Genomic DNA, 20,875 nt, shown 5'->3' with positions numbered 1-20,875 from the left:
GAAGACATTAGAGAGACTAAAGGGGGAGTGGAATTGCTCCAGCGATGATCGGCCCTGAACAGCCCAGGTTCACCTTCTCTCCTTCCTTGTCACTGTTAACTCAACTTTTCCCCTTGATGCGCTGACTCACTTTTCCACAACTGTCTGTTTTTTTAAACATATAACACAACATCTAAGTGGGACATGATTAGCAGAATCACGGCTCGTTACGGTTGTCCAGACCCCACTCCACCCCTGCGGGCAGTTGCTGATTGGGTCGATGAGTTTACAAACTCTGCTTTGATGTTTATTTTTTGATGAGTTTCAGGAACCGATGAATGGGCTGTGTGATGGCTTGCCTCATCTCCTCCCTGAACTTAGCCTGGGTGAGAGCGTAAATGCAGGTGTTGGTGCAGGAGTTCAGGTACATCAGCATGTCGCCGACTTGGCTGACTATGACATTGTGGCTCACGTCCAGCAATATCTCCTGAAACACAAAGTCCACCACTCTGGTAATCCACAGCACGATGAAGCTGCCCGATATGGCGAAGAGTAGGATGATGGATCTTCTCCGGTTCTCCATCTCGGGGTCAATTTGCTTCCCATTGCCACCTTGACCCCGGAATGCTCTGCGGACCCGACTGGCCACGAGAACGTGCCTGACGTTGAGAGCGTTGAGCAGCGAGATACACACGTAGGGAATGAGAGGGGTTAAGACTGTGCCGGACCACATGTAAACAGCCCAGGGGGACTTTGTGCACACATTGCGAAGTCTACAGCCAGGGACTGAACTGGGGATGATAACCGGTTCGTAGATGAAGTAGCGCGGGATATTGCGCAGGTAGCTCACCGTGCATATGGTCGTTATAACCCGCGCTGCCGTCTCCTCTGTGCAGTATCTCACTTTCCACCTCTGGCAACAAATGGCGACAAATCGATCGAAGGTGAAGGCCACAGTGAGACAGACCGAGCAGTCAACCATCGCGGCATTCATGATGCCTTTCAGGCTGCACACGTGCTAATAGGTGAGGATCGAGAAGGGGAAGTAGAGAGATCCCAAGTAGTTCAACATCACACAGAAGATGATGACCAGCAAGTCCGCCGCTGCCATGGAGACCAGGTAACGGCCCGTGCATTTGGCAAGGCCACAGCTCCCGCGGGAGAGAATCACGATGGTCATTAAGTTAGCTGCCAGAGAGGGAAAGAGAGGTGACGGTTAGTAATTACACCCACACATGTGTTATAGGATGACACCGAGCTTGGAAACATTGGGAGAGAAGGCAACGTAAAGCATGGATGATGATGAGGAAAGGCCTCTGTTCAGAATTGAGAGCCTGCTGATTGTGGGATGAAGACCATATCAGACGGCGGTGTCGAGTACCCCTGACATTGAATGAGTTGGAGTAGATCATGCAATGAGTCTTGATTTCAACACACTCCTGACTTGATACAAAGAAGAGGGAGTGTAGCAAGTTGTCGGAAGAGAGAACATTTCTAATTTAGGATACAGGCAAAGATTGGAGAATAGAATTATTGGCATTCAGACCAATACATAGTTTTTATATATTTGTATAAACTGTACCAATTCCATTTCACTTTTCGGTCCAAATTTCCAACTGTCATCCAATCACCCAATGAGCTCCTGGTGTTCAATTCTCATCAGAACTCAATGAGATCCAGTTGTCCAACTCACTTTTTCACTCAATCATCTCCCAGTGCGCAACTCTGCATCGCTCAATAAGCACCCATTGTCCGACTGTCTGTATCCGTCAAAGACTTTCCATTACCAAGTTTTCTGCATCGCTCAATCAGCTCCCATTGTTCTACCACCTTCATCACTTCATGAGCTCCCATTCTTCAATTCTTTCTCAGTCACTTAATTATCTGACAATGCCAAACTCTCTGTCAATCAATGAACTCCCATTGTCCAACTCTCAATCAATGAGCGCTAGTTTCCCAACAGTCTCAAACACTCAATGTACAAATAGCTGTTAACGGATATGATGTAATTGGCATCATGGAGACATGGCTCCAGGGCGACCATGGCTGGGAGCTCAACATCCAGTGGTATTCAACATTCAGGAAGATAGACAGAAAGGAAAAGGAGGTGGGGTAGCGTTGTTGGTTAAAGAGGAAATTAATGCAATGGTAAGGAAGGAATTTAGCTTGGATGATGTGGAATCGGTATGGGTGGAGCTACGGAATACCAAGGGGCAGAAAACGCTCGTGGAAGTTGTGTAGAGACCACCAAACAGTTGTAGTGAGGTTGGGGATAGCATCAAACAAGAAATTAGGGATGCGTACAATAAAGGTACAGCAGTTATCATGGGCGACTTTAATCTACATATTGATTGGGGTAACCAAACTGGTAGCAATGTGGTGGAGAAGAATTTCTTGGATTGTGTTAGGGATGGTTTTCTAGACCAATATGTCGAGGAACCAACTAGAGGGCTGGTCATCCCACAGTTCATGATGTGTAATGAGAAAGGACTAATTTGCAATCTTGTTGTGCGAGGACCCTTGGGGAAGAGTGACCATAATATGGTAGAATTCTTTATTAAGATGGAGAGTGACATAGTTAATTCAGAGACTAGGGTGCTGAACTTAAGGAAAGGTAACTTGGATGGCATGAGACGTGAATTGGCGAGAATAGCCTGCCGAGTGATACTTAAAGGATTGACAGTGGATAGGCAATGGCAAACATTTAAAGATCACATGGATGAACTTCAACAATTGTACATCCATGTCTGGAGTAAAAATGAAACGGGGAAGGTGGCTCAACCATGGCTAACAAGGGCAATTAAGGATAGTGTTAAATCCAAGGAAGAGGCATATAAATTGACCAGAAAAAGCAGCAAACCTGAGGATTGGGGGAATTTTATAATTCAGCAAAACAGGACAAAGGGTTTAATTAGGAGGGGGAAAAGCGAGTATGAAAGGAAGTTTGCTGGGAACATAAAAACTGACTGCAAAAGCTTCTATAGATATGTGAAGAGAAGAACGTAGAAACATAGAAACATAAAAAATAGGTGCAGGAGTAGGCCATTCAGCCCTTCGAGACTGCACCACCATTCAACATGTTCATGGCTGATCATTCACCTCAGTACCCCTTGCCTGCTTTCTCCCCATACCCCTTGAACCTTTTAGCCATGAGGGCCATATCTAACTCCCTCTTCAATATATCAAATGAACTGACATCAACATCTCTCTGAGGTAGGGAATTCCACAGGTTAACATCTCTCAGATTGAAGACGTTTCTCCTCATCTCAGTCCTAAATGGCTTACCCCTTATCCTTAGACTTGTTCTCCTGGTTTTAGGCTTCCCCAACATGGGGAACATTCTTCCTGCATCTAACCTGTCCAGTCCCGTCATAATTTTATATGTTTCTATGAGATCCCTTCTCATCCTTCTAAACTCCAGTGAATACAAGCTCAGTCGATCCACATATGTCAGTCCTGCCATCCCGGGAATCAATCTGGTGAACCTTCGCTGCACTTCCTCAATAGCAACAATGTCCCTCCTCAGGTTAGGAGACCAAAACTGAACTCAATATTCCAGGTGAGGTCTCAGTAAGATTAGTAAAGACAAACGTAGGTCCCTTGCAGTCAGATTCAGGTGAAATTATAATGGGGAACAAAGAAATGACGGACCAGTTCAACACATACTTTGGTTCTGTCTTCATGAAGGAAGACACACATAAGCTTCCGGAAATACTAGGGGATCGAGGGACGAGTGAGAAGGAGAAACTGAAGGAAATCCTTATTAGGCGGGAAATTGTGTTCGGGAAATTGATGGGCTTTAAGGACGATAAATCCCTGGGGTCTGATAGGCTGCATCCCAGAATACTTAATGAAGTGGCCCTAGAAGTAGTGGATGCATTGGAGATCATTTTCCAAGTCTATCGACACTGGATCAGTTCCTATGGATTGGAGGGTGGCTAATGTAACACCACGTTTTAAGAAAGGAGGGAGAGAGAAAGCAGGTAATTATAGACCGGTTAGCCTGGCATCAGTAATGGGGAAAATGTTGGAATCAATTATTAAAGGTGAAATAGCAGCGCATTTGGAAAGCAGTGACAGGATCGGTCCAAGTCAGCATGGATTTATGAAAGGGAAATAATGCTTGACAAATCTTCTCGAATTTTTTGAGGATGGAACTGGTAGAGTGGACAAGGGATGTGGATGTGGTGTATTTGCATTTTCAAAAGGCTTTTGACAAGGTCCCACATAAGAGATTGGTTTGCAAAATTAAAGCACATGGTATTTGAGGTAATGTACTGACGTGGAGAGAGAACTGGTTGGCAGATAGGAAGCAGAGAGTCAGTATAAATGGGTCCTTTTTGGAAAGGCTACTGGGGTGCCGCAGGGCTCAGTGCTGGGACCCCAGCTATTTACAATATACATTCATGATTTAGGTGATGGAATGGAGTGTAATATGTCCAAGTTTGCAGATGATACTAAGCTGGGTGGCGGTGTGAGCTGTGAGGAGGATGCTAAGAGGCTGCAGGGTGACTTGGACAGGTTAGGTGAGTGAGCAAACGCATGACAGATGCAGTATAATGTGGATAAATGTGAGGTTATCCACTTTGGTGGCAAAAACATGAAGGCACAATATTATCTGAATCGCGGCAGATTAGGAAAAGGGGAGTTGCAACGAAACCTGGGTGTCATGGTACATCAGTCATTGAAAGTTGGCAGACAGATGCAGCAGGCGGTGAAGATGAAAAATGGTATGTTGGCCTTCATAGCGAGTGGATTTGAAAATAGGGACAGGGAGGTCTTACTGCAGTTGTACAGGGCCTTAGTGATGCCTCACCTGTAATATTGTGTTCAGTTTTGTTCTCCTAATCTGAGGAAGGACATTCTTGCTATTGAGGGAATGCAGCGAAGGTTCACCAGACTGATTCGCGGGATGACAGGACTGACCTATGAGGAGAGACTGGATCAACTGGGCCTGTATTCACTGGAGTTTAGAAGGATGAGAGGGGATCTCATAGAAACATATACAATTCTGACTGGACTGGACAGGTTAGATGCAGGAAGAATGTTCCCCATGTTGGGGAAGTCTAGAACCAGGGGATATAGTCTAAGGATAAGGGGTAAGCCATTTAGGATTGAGATGAGGAGAAACTTCTTCACTCTGAGAGGTGTTAACCCGTGGAATTCCCTACCGCAGAGAGTTCTTGATGCCAGTTCATTGGATATATTCAAGAGGGAGTTAGATATGGCCCTTACGACTAAAGGGATCAAGGGTATGGTGGGAAAGCAGGAAAGTGGCACTGAGGTGAATAATCAGCCATTATATTAATGAATGGTGATACAGGCTCGAAGGGCCGAATGGCCTACTCCTGCACCTATTTTCTATGTTTCGATGTTTCATTTTCCAGCATTCTTCATCAGTCAGCTCCCTTTTGTCCAACCTTCTACCAGTCACCCAATGTGCTCCTTTATTCAACTCTCTCCATCAGTCAACGAGCTGCCATTGTCCAACCCTTTCCCTCGCTCAATGAGCTCACATTGTCCAAGGCTAGTCATCATTCGCGGCATCATGGCACACAAGATTAGGTCTCATGGGATTGGGGGATAATATATTAGCTTGGATTCAGGATTGGTTCATGGATGGAAAAAAAATAGCAATGGACCTGTCCATTTTCAGTTTGCCAGGTTGCAAATATAAGGATCAAGTGCTTGTGCCTCAGCTATGTACAATCTACTCCAATGACTTAGATGATGAGACCGAGTTTAATGTATCCAATTTACTGACGTCACAACTATTTTGTTGTGAAACAAATTAAACAATTAATTCAAGTGCCCCCTGATTAAACGGGGGCGGGGCGGGAGGGGGGGGGGAAGCTCCAAACACTTTTCAAGTGCCCTTTTTTAGGGGGGAGAGTTGGTGTTTATTTTTATGGCACTTTAAAACACAAATTTTACAAGTGTCCCCTCGCTAAAAGGGGGGGGGCACTAAAACCTGGCAATAAAACAAATTAAACTTTAAAACATATAAAATCAAATTAAAATTTGTTTGCTGGGGGTGATGATGCACTCCAGTCCCTCCAGCGCCCACCTCTCGTGGAAGGCCTCGAGCGTACCGGTGGACACCACGTGCTCCATCTCCAGGGACACCCTGGCTCAGATGTAACCGCAGAAGAGAGGCAGGCAGTCGGGCTGAACGACCCCCTCGACCGCCCGATGCCTGGACCGGCTGATGGCCCCCTTGGCTTACGGACGTTACAATGCTAGATGGGAATATAAGCTGTGCACTGGATTAAACAGATTACAAAGGGATATAGACAGTTTATTGATTGGGCAAGAACATGGCAGATGGAATACAATGTGGAGAAGTGTAAAGTTATCCACTTTGTTAGGATTAATATAAAGCATAATATTTTTTAAATGGTGAGTGACTATTAAATGTTAATATGCAGAGGCATTTGCGTGTCCTTGTAAATGAATCACAGACAGTTATCATGAAGATACAGCAAGCAATTAGGAAAGCAAATGTATGTTAGCCATTATTACAAGGGGGTTGGCGTATAAGAGTAAGTTAGTCTTGCTGCAATTATATAGGGCTTTGGTGAGACCACACCTGGAGTAATGTACACAGTTTTGGTCTCGTTATTCAGGGGAGGATATACTTGCCTTAGAGGCGGTGCAACAAAGGTTTCCTAGATTGATCCCTGGGAAAAGGGGGTTGTCCTATGAGGAAAGATTGAGTAGATTAGGCCTCTACACTCTGGTGTTTAGAGGAATGAGAGGTGATCTCACTGAAACATACAAGATTCTGAGGGGGATTGACAGGGTACACTTTCGAGCGATAAGGAAAAAAAGAGTTATGGGGTGCAGGCAGGGAAGTGGAGTTGTTTCCATGATCAGATCAGCCATTATCTTATTAAATGTTGGAGCAGGCTCGAGTGGCCAAATGGCCTACTCCTGCTCCTATTTCTAATGTTTTTATGTTCTTATGTGCTCCCATTATCCAACTCTCTGCCAATGAGCTCCAAGTGTCTAACTCTCTGGATTTCCAATAAGCTCCCATTGTTCAGCTCTTCCAGTCACTCAACTATCTCACCGTTCCCAACTCCCTCACTCAATGTGCTCCCCCTAACCAACGCTGTCCATCACTCCATGAGATACCAGAGTCCAACTCTCCCAGTCACACAATGAGCTCCCATTCTCTAACATTTCTTATTCCTTCATGGGGTGTGGGCACTGCTGGGAAGGCCAACATTTATTTCCCATCCCTAGTTTCCTTAGAGAAGGTAGTGGTGAACCATTTTCTTGAACCACTGCAGTGCTTGTGGTGAAGGAACTCCCACAGTGCTGTGAGGGAGGGAGTTCCAGGATTTTGACCGAGCGACGTTGAAGGAACGGCCGATATATTTCCAAGTTAGGATGGTGTGTGACTCATGTGGCAAGTGGAGAGCATTCCATCACACTCCTGAATTGTGCCTTATAGATGTGGAAAGGATTTGGGGAGTCAGGAGGTGAGACACATGCCGCAGAATTCCCAGCCTTTGACCTCTCTCCATTATTTGATGGGTTACCATAGACCGACACTCTACATCACTGGATGAACAGATTGCCCAACACTCACCATCAATGAACTCATATTGTCCAACTCTCTCCCAGTCACTCAATGATTTCACATTCATCAACTTCCTCTCCTTAACTCAATGAGCACAAATTTCACAACTCTCTCACTCACTCAATTACCTCCCATTTTCCAGAACTTTCAATCACTCAGTGAGTTCCCATTGTCCAACTCTATCCAAGTCAATTAATGAGTTTGGATTCATTAACTTCCTCTGCTTAAATCAATGAACTCATGCTTCAAACTCTCTAACTCACTCAATGATCTCCCAATGCCAACACTCACCATCACTCAATGAGATCCCATTAACCAATTTTCTAATTCATTCAATGACCTCCATTTGTGCAACTTGCGACCAGTCACACAGCAAGCTCACATTGTTCAGCTCACATTGTCCAACTCACTGTCATCAATGCGATCCCACTGTTCATTTATCCATATCAATCAATGAGCTCCCATTAACCAGCTCTGTTCAGCAGCTAATGAGCTGCCATTTTCCAACTTCCTCCATCAATCGATGTTCCCCATTTCATCCAATGCTCCACATCACTCAATGAACTTCTATTGTCAAACTTTATAAGCCACTCAATATTATATTGTTCAACTCTCTCTCCATAACAGAATAAACTCAACTTTACCAACTCGCTCACACACTTAATGGCCTCCCATTTTTCAAAACGTTCGATCTTCTGTGAGTTTCCTTTGTCCAACTCTCACAAACTCAATAATCCCATCTTGTTCAACTGTCTCCTTCAACAAAATCCAAGTATCCATATTTCTCCATTCCTCAATGAGCTTCCATTAACCAATGCTTTTGACCATCCAATGAGCCCCCATTCACCAACTCTCTCGACCACTCAGAGATCCCATCATCGAACTCCTTCCTTCATCAATGTTCTCTCACTGTCCATCCTCCAACATCACTCAATGAGCTCTAACAACTAACTCTGTCCATCAGTCAATAAGCTACAATTGTCCAAATCTCGCCTTCAATTTATGAGCCCCCATTTTTCACTCTCACCATCAATCAACGAGATTGCTGTGTCCAATATCTCCCAATCCCTCAATGGCATCACATTGACCAAATGTCCCTGACTCAATGAGATCATATGGTCCAACTCTCTTCATCACACAATTAACTCCCATTGTCCAACTCTCCCCAGTCGCCCAATGAGCTCCTATTGTTCAAATCTCTCTCACCACCAATCACTGAGCTCCAGTTGCTCAAATCGCCCATTCAATGACACTCCTTCTGTCCAACTGTCCAAATCACACAATAATCTCCCATTGCCGAACTATTCTCTAACTCAGTGCTGTCGTTGTTCAAGTCTTTCCGTCATTCAATTTTCTCTTAATGGCCAACTTTCTATAACACATAAGCAGCTCATATTGTCCAAATCTCTACCAGTTAATCAATAAGCTCGCATTGTTCAGCTCCCTCTCCATAGTGCAATGAACTCACCTTTCCCAACTCCCCCACTCACTCAATCAACTTCCATTGTCCAACACGCTTCATCACTCAATGCGCTGATATAGTTCAACTGTTTCCTTCAACAATGATCTACATTCTCCATATTTCTCCATTGGTCAATGAGTTCCCATTAACCAACGTTCTACTTCACTCAATGACCTCCAGTTGTCCAATTCTCTACCAGTTACCGAATAAGCTCACATTGTCCAACGCCCCCGCCATTAATGAGCTCCCACTGTATTTCTTTCTACATCACTCAATGAGCTTCCTTTAACTGACTCTGTCCACTAGCCAGTGAGCTAAATCTTTGCAACGTTCTCCATCAATCAATATTCACCTTTTGTCCAACTCGTGACAAAACTCATGTCAATGAATTCCCATTGTAAATCTTGACCACTCATTCAATAACCTCCCATTTCCCCACTCTCTCCATCATTAAATGAGCTCACATTGTCCCATTGTTCATATTTTCCCATCACTCAGTAAGCTCCCATAAACCAAATTTTTACTTTTTTTCAATGAGGTGCCATTATCCAACTCTTTGTATCACTCGATGAGCTCCCACTGTCCATGCTTCATCATCACTCAATGACCGCCCATTAAGCAATTCTGACCATCAGACAATGAGCTGCAATTGTCCAACCTTCTCCAGCATCAACAGGCTCTATTGTTCAACTTTTCCTGTCAATAAATAAGTTTCCATTTTTCCAACTCTCTCCAGCATTTAATAAGATCCAATTGTCCAACTCGCTCAATCAGCCACAGATATCTCAACTCAAATACCAGCGATTTGCCAAATTAATTCAATCATGTGCCCTCTTGTTATAGGGGCACAGCCATTAGAACCTTCAATTCATGAAAATACGTTTAACGGAAACCTTAATAAACCAAATTAAAATTGCTGCTTGTGATAATGCACTCCAGTTCCTCCGGTGCCCACCAATCACGGAAGGCCTCGAGTGTGCCGGTGCACACTACATACTCTATCTCCAGGGACACCCAGGCACAAACATAGCTGGGGAATAGAAGCAGACAGTCAGGCCCAACGACCCTTCAAAAGAGGTCTCATTGTCCATCTCTGCCTCACACAATGAGCTCCCACTGTACTACTCTCCACCAATCACTCAATGAGCTCTCATTGTCCAAGTCTATGCATCATTCAATGTGCTTACATTTTCTAACTCTCCCCTCACTCAATGATTTATTATGATGCTATCACCATCAATGGCAACCCATGATCCGAGTATCCCCCACTCAAAGATTTTCCATTGTCGAACTCTCATCATCAATCAATGAGCTCCAGTTATTCAACGCTCTCTATCAATCATTTAGTTCCCATTTTCGATCTCTTTCCAACACTCATTGAGTTCCCTTTGCCCAACTCTCTAGTTCACTCGATAAACAGCCATTAGCCAAGTTCGACCAAATGAGCTGCCATTACCCAACCCTCTGTCTCATTGAATGAGCTCCCAGTGCTGAACACTGTCTTAGTCATGCAATGTGCTTTTGATGTCCAACGTGCTCCATCACTCGCTCAGATCCCATTAACCATTGCTCTGCTAGTCACCCAAAGTGCTCCACGGTCGTTATCTCTCCATCACTCAATGAGCTCCCATTCTAAAACGGCCAGTTACCAATTCTCTGCATTACGCAATGTGCCTACATTGTCCAACTGTCACCATCAATCAATGAGTTGCAGGTGTCTAATATACTCCATCACTGGATGAGCGACCATTGTACAACTCTTCTCATAAATGAATGAGTTGTTTTTTGCCCGACTCCCTACATCACTCAATGAACTCCAATATCCGACTCACTGTCAGTCACTCAATGTGTTCCAATTGTGCAGTTCCCACATAAGCACACAAGAAATAGGAGCAGGAGTAGACCATTTGGCCGTTCGAGCCTGCTCCACCATTCCATAAGATCATGGCTGATCTTCTATGTCAACTCCACTTTCCTGCATTCTCCACATATCCCTTGATTCCCTGAATCAAAAATCTATCATTCTCTGTCTTGAATATACTCAACGTCTGAGCCTCCACAAATCTCTGGTGTGGAGAATTCCAAAGATTCACCACCCTCTGAATGAAGAAATTTCTCCTCATCTCAGTCCTAAATGGCCGACCCCTTATTCTGAGACTGTGACCCCTGGTACAAGACACATCAGGCAGGGAAAATATCCTCCCTGCGTCTACCCTTTACGAATGTTTTATGTTTCAATAAGATCGCCTCTTATTATTCTAAACTCTAGAAAATATAGGCCTCGTCAACTCAATTTCACCAATCTGTAAGCTCCATTTATCTAAGTATTTCCATCACTCACCGAGCTCTCATTATACAACTTTCACCATAAATCAATTACCTCCCTTTTGTCCAACTTTCTACATCAATTAACTCTTATTGTTTCACTGTCTAACATTTACTCAATTATCTCGCATTGTTCAACTCTATCCCAATCATTCAATAAGCTCTCATTGTCCGAATGTTCCCTTATTCAATGAGCTCCAATTTTCCAACTCCCACCATCAATTAATGAGCTCTGTAAATCCACCTATATCCGTAACCCAATTGTAACTATCTTCATCAATCAATGGGCTCCAATTGTCCAACATGCTCCATCATTAAATGCGTACACATTGTCCAACACTCTCCCAATCACTTAGTGAACTCCTATTGTACAACTGTTCACAAATCAACGAACTCCTTTTTGTCCAACTATCTACATCACTTAGTGACATTCCAGTGCAGTACTGAGGGAGTACTACACTGCCAGAGGTGCCGTACTTCAGATGAGACTATAAATTGAGACCCCGGCGGCTCTCTCAGGTGGACGGAAACGATCCTTTGGCACTATTTCGAAGAAGAGCAAGGGAGTTATCCATGGTGTCCTGGACAATAGTTAGCCCTCAATCAACATCATTATCTGATCTTTATTGTATTGTTGTTGGTGGGAGCTCATTTTTCCCAAACTGGCTGTCGTGTTTCACACATTACAACGGCGACTACTTTTCAAAAATATTTTATTGGCTGCAACCGCTTTGTCATGTCCTGAGGTCATGAAAGCTGCGATATAAATGCAAGTCTTTCTCCAATTTCTCCAGTATCCGATCCTCCACTAGTCACTCAATGTGCTCCAATTGTCCAGCAATCTGCACCACTCAATGAACACCCATTGTGCGACTAACGTCAGCAATCAATGATCTCCATTTCCCCAGCACTCCACCACTCAATAGACTCACACTGTAAAAAACTCGTGACATTAGTCATGGAGCTCCCATTTTCCAGCTCTCTCCCAGTTACTCAATTAGCTCGCATTGTACAAGGATCAACATAAATACTTTGTCTAACTCTCGAAATCACTCCACTAACTTCTGTTGTCTCACACTCTACCAGTCTCACATTGAGCTCCCTTTCTTCAACTCTCTCCCACTCACGCAATAAGCTATAATTGTCCATATTTTACCATTATTCAATTAGCTCCAAATCCAACTGACAACAATCACTCAATGAGCTCCTATCGTTCAACCTCGCCACCATCGTCATTCAATGAGCTATCAATCATTGAACCCCCTCCCCCCCTCACCATCATTCAATGGACTCCCATTGAATAACTCTTTCCATCCACAATGAACAACAATTGTACGACTCTCTCTGTCAGCAGTGAACTGTCATTGTCCATAATTCCCCAATTCTCAACAATCTGCTATTAAGTAACTCTCTCCTTCACTCATTTATCTTCCATTGTATAACTATCGTCATCAATTAATGGGCTACGAATGTCCAATCTCGTCCAGTCACTCATCGATCTCCCGTTGTTCAACTCTATGACTCATTTAATGAGCTCCCGATTTCCAAATCTCACCCTGAAGCAATGAGCTCCAGATGTCCAACTCTATACCTCATTCCATGTGCTCCCACCCCTCCCCTTTTATAGGGGGCACTTGGAAAAATGTGATTTTAGCGCCCAAAAAAAACTAAAACAAAAACAAAAACACAAAAAAAGGAAAAGAAAAAAAAAGGGCCTTGAAAATGTCTGCTGTGTCATGCAGGGCGGGTGGCACGGTTTAATGTTTATGTTTTTTTTCAGGTAAACTCAAAAGAGTTTCCATGTGCTCCCATTGTCCAGACCGCAACAGTGACCGAATGAGCCCTCATTGTCCAACTATCTCCATCACTCAATGAGCTCTCATTGCATAAATATACCCTTACTCAATGAACCATTGTATAACTATCCCCCTCACTCAATGTATAAATATCTCCCTCAGTCAATGAGCCCTCATTGTATAACTGTCTCCCTCACTCAATAAGCTATCATTGTACAACTATCTCCCTCACTCAATGACCTCACATTGCATAACTCTCATTCTGAATCTATGAGCTCATTGTTTAATCTTCACCAATCACACAATTATCTCCCATTGTCTAACTCTTTACAGGTCACTCAATGTGTTCCAATAGTTCAGCTCCATCTCTGTCACTTACTACGCAACCCTTGCCCAACGCTACCCTTGCCCAACGTTCTCCACCAATCAATGAGCTACAGTTGTTCAAGATTCTCCATCACTCAATGAGATACCATATCTAACTCTCTCCCTCACGCAATGAGCTCATTGTCCAACTTTCCCCATCACTCAATGAGATCCCATATCTAACTCTCTCCCTCACGCAATGAGCTCATTGTCCAACTTTCCCCATCACTCAATGAGATCCAATATCTAACTCTCTCCCTCACTCAATGACCTCCCCTGCCTGACTCTCTCCAGCAGTCAATGAGCTCAAGTTGCCCAACTCACCACTTCCCTCCCGTTCGCCAATTCTCTCCATTACTGCAGGAACTCCCATGCAGCGAACTCAATCATCCCCTTCCTGATTTTCTTATCCTTTAACAGTTCCCTCTCTTTGTCCACAGACACACAAACGAACACATATTCACAGACACACACATACAAAGACCCTTACTCACACACACAGACAAGAGCACACACACACAGCAACACACGGACACAAGGGCACACACACACATCCAAACATAAACAATAAAACACGCTCGCATTCACAACCACAGTCACACGTATGCATAAAATCCCTCACACATTAGCATGCCACGCAGACACATAGACAGTCACACAAAGACAAAATCATAATAATGCACATAGGCATTCACACACACACTCACACATTCCCAGGCCGCTAGTCTTTGAAGAGGAGTTCCCTCATTTGGTGACTATCTGCTACTCACATACCAGCCACACCGATGACTGCCAGGCAATGGTAGAAAACGTCCTGCGCCAGTAAGAACACAAAGCCTCCCATCTTCGGAGAGAGTCAGAGACGAGTGTTGGAGGAGGAGTCAGCTGCACACACTGACGCACAGAAGCAGCCCCGAATATACATCCAGGAGGAGCACCCAGAGACAGCGAACTCAGGGGGCCTGGGACCAGCTGCAGTCAGTGCAGAAGGCACAATACGTAAGAGAGCTTAACTAGCTAATTTCAGGGGGACAGCTTACATGGAGATTGCACTGTTTAAAAGCATCAAACACACACTGCACGAGCAGAGAGTCAACCAGTAATATTCAGAGAGTGACTGCAATGAATGAATTTCATATTTAATTCTCTGCATGTTGTTAATTAGGCCTGACTGCCAGGACATGCTCTCAGCGATATAGATAGAGAAAACTGACATTTTTGCAGCACCTTACATAAACTCGGGACGACTAAAAGTGCACACAGCCCTTGAAGTGTTTAAATGTATGAAACACTGCACTCAAGATACACACAGCAAACTGCTACAGCAATGTGACCAGTTTATCTGATGCAAGTTGAGGGATAATATTGGCTTGGACACCAAAAAGAGATGGAGATTGTTAGCTGGCATTGTATCGACGAATCATTCACTGAAAGAAAATCGCTGAGAACAACATATACAATATCGAAAATAACAGGCAGACACACTGGTCAGAATCGCTGTGCTCAGTCCCTTCCAGTGCTCATTCTCCCCCTGTGCTCAGTCCCTTGCTGTGCTCCGTCTCTCCCTTTTGCTCCGTCTCTCCCTGTGCTCACTCTCTCCCTGTGCTCACTCTCTCACTCTCTCCCAGTGCTCACTCTCTCGCGGCACTCAGTCTCTCCCTGCGCTCCATCTCTCCCCGTGCTCCATCTCTCCCCGTGCTAAGTCTCTCCCTATGTTTAGTCCCGCTGTACTCTCTTTCTCCCTGTGCTCAGTCTCTCCCTTTTCTCAGTCACTCCCTTTTCTCAGTCTCTCTCATTTAAAGTCCCTCCCAGTGCTCAGTCTCTTCCCGTGCTCAGTCTCCCTGTGCTCACTCTCTCCCAGTGCTCGGTCTCTCCCTGTGCTCACTCTCCCCTGTCTTCAGTCACCCAGTGCTCAGTCTCTCCCCATGCTCGGTCTCCCGCTGTGCGCTCAGACCCTCCCTGTGCTCAGTCCCTCCCTGTGTTCAGTCTTTCCCTGTGCACAGTCTCTCCCAGTGCTCGGTCTCTCCCTGTGCTCACTCTCTCCCTGTGCTCAATTTCGCCCTGTGCTCACTCTCTCCCTGTGCTCACTCTCACTTTCTCCCCATGCTCACTCTCTTCCTGCGCTCACTCTCTTCCTGTGCTCACTCTCTCCTCCTGTGCTCACTCTCTCCCTGTGCTCACACTCTCCCTGTGTTTAGTCTCACTTTTCTCAGCCTCTCCCTTTTCTCAGTCTCACTCTTTTAAAAGGCGCTCCCTTTTAAAAGTATCGAACTGTGCTCACTCACGCCCTGTGCTAACATTCTGTCTGTGCTCACTCTCTATCTGTGCCCACTCGCTGTCGGTGATCACTCTCTCCCCGTGCTCAGTCTCTACCCGTGTTCAGTCTCTTCCCGTGCTCAGTCTCTCCAGGTGCTCAGTGTCTTCCTGTGCTCGGTCTCTCCCAGTGCTCGGCCTCTCCCAGTGCTCGGTCTCCCAATGCTCGCACTCACCCCGTGATCGCTATCTCCCTGTGATCGTTCTCTTCCTGTGATTCTTCTCTCCCTGTGCGCACAGTCTCTCACTTTGCTCTCTCTCTTCCTGTGCTCACTCTCTCCATGTGCTAAATCTCTCCCTGATCTCAGTCTCTCCCAGATCTCACTCTCCCCCCGTGCTCACACTCCCCCCGTGGTCACACTCTCCCCGTTCTCACTCTCTCCCTGTGCTCACTCTGTCCCTGTACTCATACTCTCCCTGTGTACACTCTCTCCTTGTGTACACTCTCTCCCTGTTATCACTCTCTCCCTGTGCTCACTTTCTCCCTGTGTTCAGACTCTCCCTGTACTCCTCTCTCCCTGTGTTCCCTCTCTCTCTGTGCTCAGTCTATCGCTGTGCTCACTCTCTCTCCGTGCTCACACTCTCCCTGTGCTCACACTCTCCCTGTGCTCACTCTCTCCCTGTGCTCACACTCTCCCTGTGCTCACTCTTTCCCTGTGCTCACTCTTTCTCTCTGTGCTCACTCTCTCTTTGTGCTCACTCTCTCCCTGTGCTCACTCTCTCCCTGTGCTCACTCTCTCCCTGTGCACACTCTCTCCCTGTGCTCACTCTCGCCCTGTGCTCACACTCGCCCTGTGCTCACTCTGTCCCTGTTCTCACACTCTCCCTGTGTACACTCTCTCCTTGTGTACACTCTCTCCCTGTTATCACTCTCTCCCTGTGCTCAGTCACCCTGTGCTCAGTAACCCTGTGCTCAGTCTCCCGGTGCTCAGGCACCCTGTGCTCAGTCTCGCTGTCCTTAGTCTCCCTGTGCTCACTCTCTCTCTGTGCTCAGTCTCTCCCTGTGCTCGGTCTCTGCCTGTGCCCGGTCTCTCCCTGTGATCATTTCTCCCTATGCTCAGACTCACCCTGTGCTCATTCTCTCCCTGAGTCACTCTCTCCCTGTGTTCAGTCTCTTCCTGTGCTCAGTCTCTCTCTGTGCTCACTCTCTCACTGTGCTCGCTCTCTCTCTGTGCACACTCTCTCTTTGTGCTCACTCTCTCTCTGTGCTCCCTCTCTCCCTGTGCTCTCTCTCTCTCCCTGTGCACAATCTCTCCTTGTGCTCACTCTCTCCCTGTGCTCACTCTCTCCCTGTGATCACTCTCTCCTTGTATACACTCTCCCTGTGCTCAATCTCTCTCACTGTGCTCACTCTCTTCCTATCCTCACTCTCTCCCTGTGCTCACTCTCTCCCTGTGCTCACTCTATCCCTGTGATCACTCTCTCCTTGTATACACTCTCTCCTTGTGCACAATCTCTCTCACTGTGCTCACTGTCTTCCTATGCTCACTCTCTCCCTGTGCTCACTCTCTGCCTGTGCACAGTCTCTCCCTGTGCTCACTCTCTCACTGTGCTCACTCTCTCTCTGTGCTTACTCTCTCCCTGTGTTCTCTCAATCTCCCTGTGCTGAGACTCTCGTTGTGTACACTCTTGCTGTGCTCAGAATCTCCCTGTGCTCTGTCTCTTCCTGTGCTCACTCGCTCCCTGTGCTCATTCTCTCCCTGTGCTCACTCTCTCCCTGTACTAAATCAGTCACCCTGTGGTCAGTCTCTCCCCGTGCTCAATCTCTCCCTGTGCACATTCGCTCCCCGTGCTCACTCTCCCCCCAAGCTCACTCTCCCCCCGTGCTCACTCTCCCCCCGTACTCTCTCTCTCCCCGTGCTCACTCTCTCCCCGTGCTCACTCTCTCCCCGTGCTCACTCTCTCCCCGTGCTCACATTCTCCCCGTGCTCACTCTCTCCCAGTGCTCACACTCTCCCCGTGCTCAGTCTCTCCCCATGCTCACACTCTCCCCGTGCTCACACTCTACCCATGCTCACTCACTCCCCGTGCTCACATTCTCCAAGTGCTCACTCTCTTCCTGTGCTCTGTCCCACCCTGTGCTCAGACTCTCCCAGTGCTCTGTTTCTCGCAGTGATCTGTCCCTCCCTGTGCTTAGTCTCTCCTTGTTCCCAATCTCTCCCTGCGCTCAGCCACTCAGTGCTGAACATTTCTGGCTCAGGCTTCCTGTCCTCAGTCTCTCCCTGTGCTCTGTCTCTCCCAGTGCTCTGTCTCTCCCAGTACTCGGTCTCTCCCAGTGCTTGGTCTACCCCTGTGCTCACTGTCTCCTCGTGCTCACTCTCTCCCCGTGCACACTCTCTCCCCGTGCTCAACCCCTCCCCGTGTTACTCTCCCCCCATGCTCACGCTCTCCACGTGCTCACACTCCCCACGTGCTCACGCACTCCCCGTGTTCACTCTCGCTCCATGTGCTCACACTCTCCCCATGCACACTCTTTCCTCGTGCTCACTCTCTCTCCGTGCTCACTCTCTCCCTGTGCTCACTCACACTCTCTCCCCGTGCTCACTTTCCCCCTGTGCTCACTTTCCCCCTGTGCTCACTCTCTCTCTGTGCTCACTCTCTCCCTGTGTTCACTCTCTCCTTGTGCTCACTCTCGCCCTGTGCTCACTGTCTCGTTGTGCTCTCTCTCTCTCCCTGTGCTCAGTCTCTCCCGCTGCTCAGACTCGCCCTGTGCTCAGGCTCCCTGTGCTCACACTCTCCCTGTGCTCACTCTTTCCCTATGCTCACTCTTTCTCTCTGTGCTCACTCTCTCTTTATGCTCACTCTCTCCCTGTGCTCACTCTCTCCCTATGTTCACTCTCTCCCTGTGCTCACTCTCTCCCTGTGCTCACTCTCGCCCTGTGCACACTCTCGCCCTGTGCTCACTCTGTCCCTGTACTCACACTTTCCCTGTGTACACTCTCTCCTTGTGTACACTCTCTCCCTGTTATCACACTCTCCCTGTGCTCAGTCACCCTGTGCTCAGTCTCCCGGTGCTCAGGCTCCCTATGCTCAGTCTCCCTGTGCTCAGTCTACCTGTGCTCACTCTCTCCCTGTGCTCACTCTATCTCTGTGCTCAGTCTCTACCTGTGCTCGGTCTCTGCCTGTGCCCGGTCTCTCCCTGTGAACATTTCTCCCTATGCTCAGACTCACCCTGTGCTTATTCTCTCCCTGAATCACTCTCTCCCTGTGTTCAGTCTCTTTCTGTGCTCAGTCTCTCTCTGTGCTCACTCTCTCACTGTGCTCGCTCTCTCCCTGTGCACACTCTCTCTTTGTGCTCACTCTCTCTCTGTGCTCACTCTCTCCCTGTGCTCTCCCTCTCTCCCTGTGCACAATCTCTCCTTGTGCTCACTCTCTCCCTGTGCTCACTCTCTCCCTGTGCTCACTCTCTCCCTGTGCTCACTCTGTCCCTGTACTCATACTCTCCCTGTGTACACTCTCTCCTTGTGTACACTCTCTCCCTGTTATCACTCTCTCCCTGTGCTCACTTTCTCCCTGTGCTCAGACTCTCCCTGTACTCCTCTCTCCCTGTGTTCCCTCTCTCTCTGTGCTCAGTCTATCGCTGTGCTCACTCTCTCTCCGTGCTCACACTCTCCCTGTGCTCACACTCTCCCTGTGCTCACTCTCTCCCTGTGCTCACACTCTCCCTGTGCTCACTCTTTCCCTGTGCTCACTCTTTCTCTCTGTGCTCACTCTCTCTTTGTGCTCACTCTCTCCCTGTGCTCACTCTCTCCCTGTGCTCACTCTCTCCCTGTGCACACTCTCTCCCTGTGCTCACTCTCGCCCTGTGCTCACTCTGTCCCTGTTCTCACACTCTCCCTGTGTACACTCTCTCCTTGTGTACACTCTCTCCCTGTTATCACTCTCTCCCTGTGCTCAGTCACCCTGTGCTCAGTCACCCTGTGCTCAGTCTCCCGGTGCTCAGGCACCCTGTGCTCAGTCTCGCTGTCCTTAGTCTCCCTGTGCTCACTCTCTCTCTGTGCTCAGTCTCTCCCTGTGCTCGGTCTCTGCCTGTGCCCGGTCTCTCCCTGTGATCATTTCTCCCTATGCTCAGACTCACCCTGTGCTCATTCTCTCCCTGAGTCACTCTCTCCCTGTGTTCAGTCTCTTCCTGTGCTCAGTCTCTCTCTGTGCTCACTCTCTCACTGTGCTCGCTCTCTCTCTGTGCACACTCTCTCTTTGTGCTCACTCTCTCTCTGTGCTCCCTCTCTCCCTGTGCTCTCTCTCTCTCCCTGTGCACAATCTCTCCTTGTGCTCACTCTCTCCCTGTGCTCACTCTCTCCCTGTGATCACTCTCTCCTTGTATACACTCTCCCTGTGCTCAATCTCTCTCACTGTGCTCACTCTCTTCCTATGCTCACTCTCTCCCTGTGCTCACTCTCTCCCTGTGCTCACTCTATCCCTGTGATCACTCTCTCCTTGTATACACTCTCTCCTTGTGCACAATCTCTCTCACTGTGCTCACTGTCTTCCTATGCTCACTCTCTCCCTGTGCTCACTCTCTGCCTGTGCACAGTCTCTCCCTGTGCTCACTCTCTCACTGTGCTCACTCTCTCTCTGTGCTTACTCTCTCCCTGTGTTCTCTCAATCTCCCTGTGCTGAGACTCTCGTTGTGTACACTCTTGCTGTGCTCAGAATCTCCCTGTGCTCTGTCTCTTCCTGTGCTCACTCGCTCCCTGTGCTCATTCTCTCCCTGTGCTCACTCTCTCCCTGTACTAAATCAGTCACCCTGTGGTCAGTCTCTCCCCGTGCTCAAGCTCTCCCTGTGCACATTCGCTCCCCGTGCTCACTCTCCCCCCAAGCTCACTCTCCCCCCGTGCTCACTCTCCCCCCGTACTCTCTCTCTCCCCGTGCTCACTCTCTCCCCGTGCTCACTCTCTCCCCGTGCTCACTCTCTCCCCGTGCTCACATTCTCCCCGTGCTCACTCTCTCCCAGTGCTCACACTCTCCCCGTGCTCAGTCTCTCCCCATGCTCACACTCTCCCCGTGCTCACACTCTACCCATGCTCACTCACTCCCCGTGCTCAC

At 47.4% G+C, this 20,875-nt stretch overlaps 1 pseudogene; it reads right to left on the bottom strand.

Moving 5' to 3' along the window:
* Positions 1 to 286: 286 nt before the first annotated feature.
* Positions 287 to 20,875, bottom strand: part of LOC139241076 (probable G-protein coupled receptor 139) — a 78,338-nt pseudogene continuing 57,749 nt past the window's right edge.

Source organism: Pristiophorus japonicus, chromosome Y (assembly GCF_044704955.1).
Source record: "Pristiophorus japonicus isolate sPriJap1 chromosome Y, sPriJap1.hap1, whole genome shotgun sequence".
Classification (NCBI taxonomy): domain Eukaryota; kingdom Metazoa; phylum Chordata; class Chondrichthyes; family Pristiophoridae; genus Pristiophorus; species Pristiophorus japonicus.
This window is presented reverse-complemented; position numbering and strand designations above follow the sequence as displayed.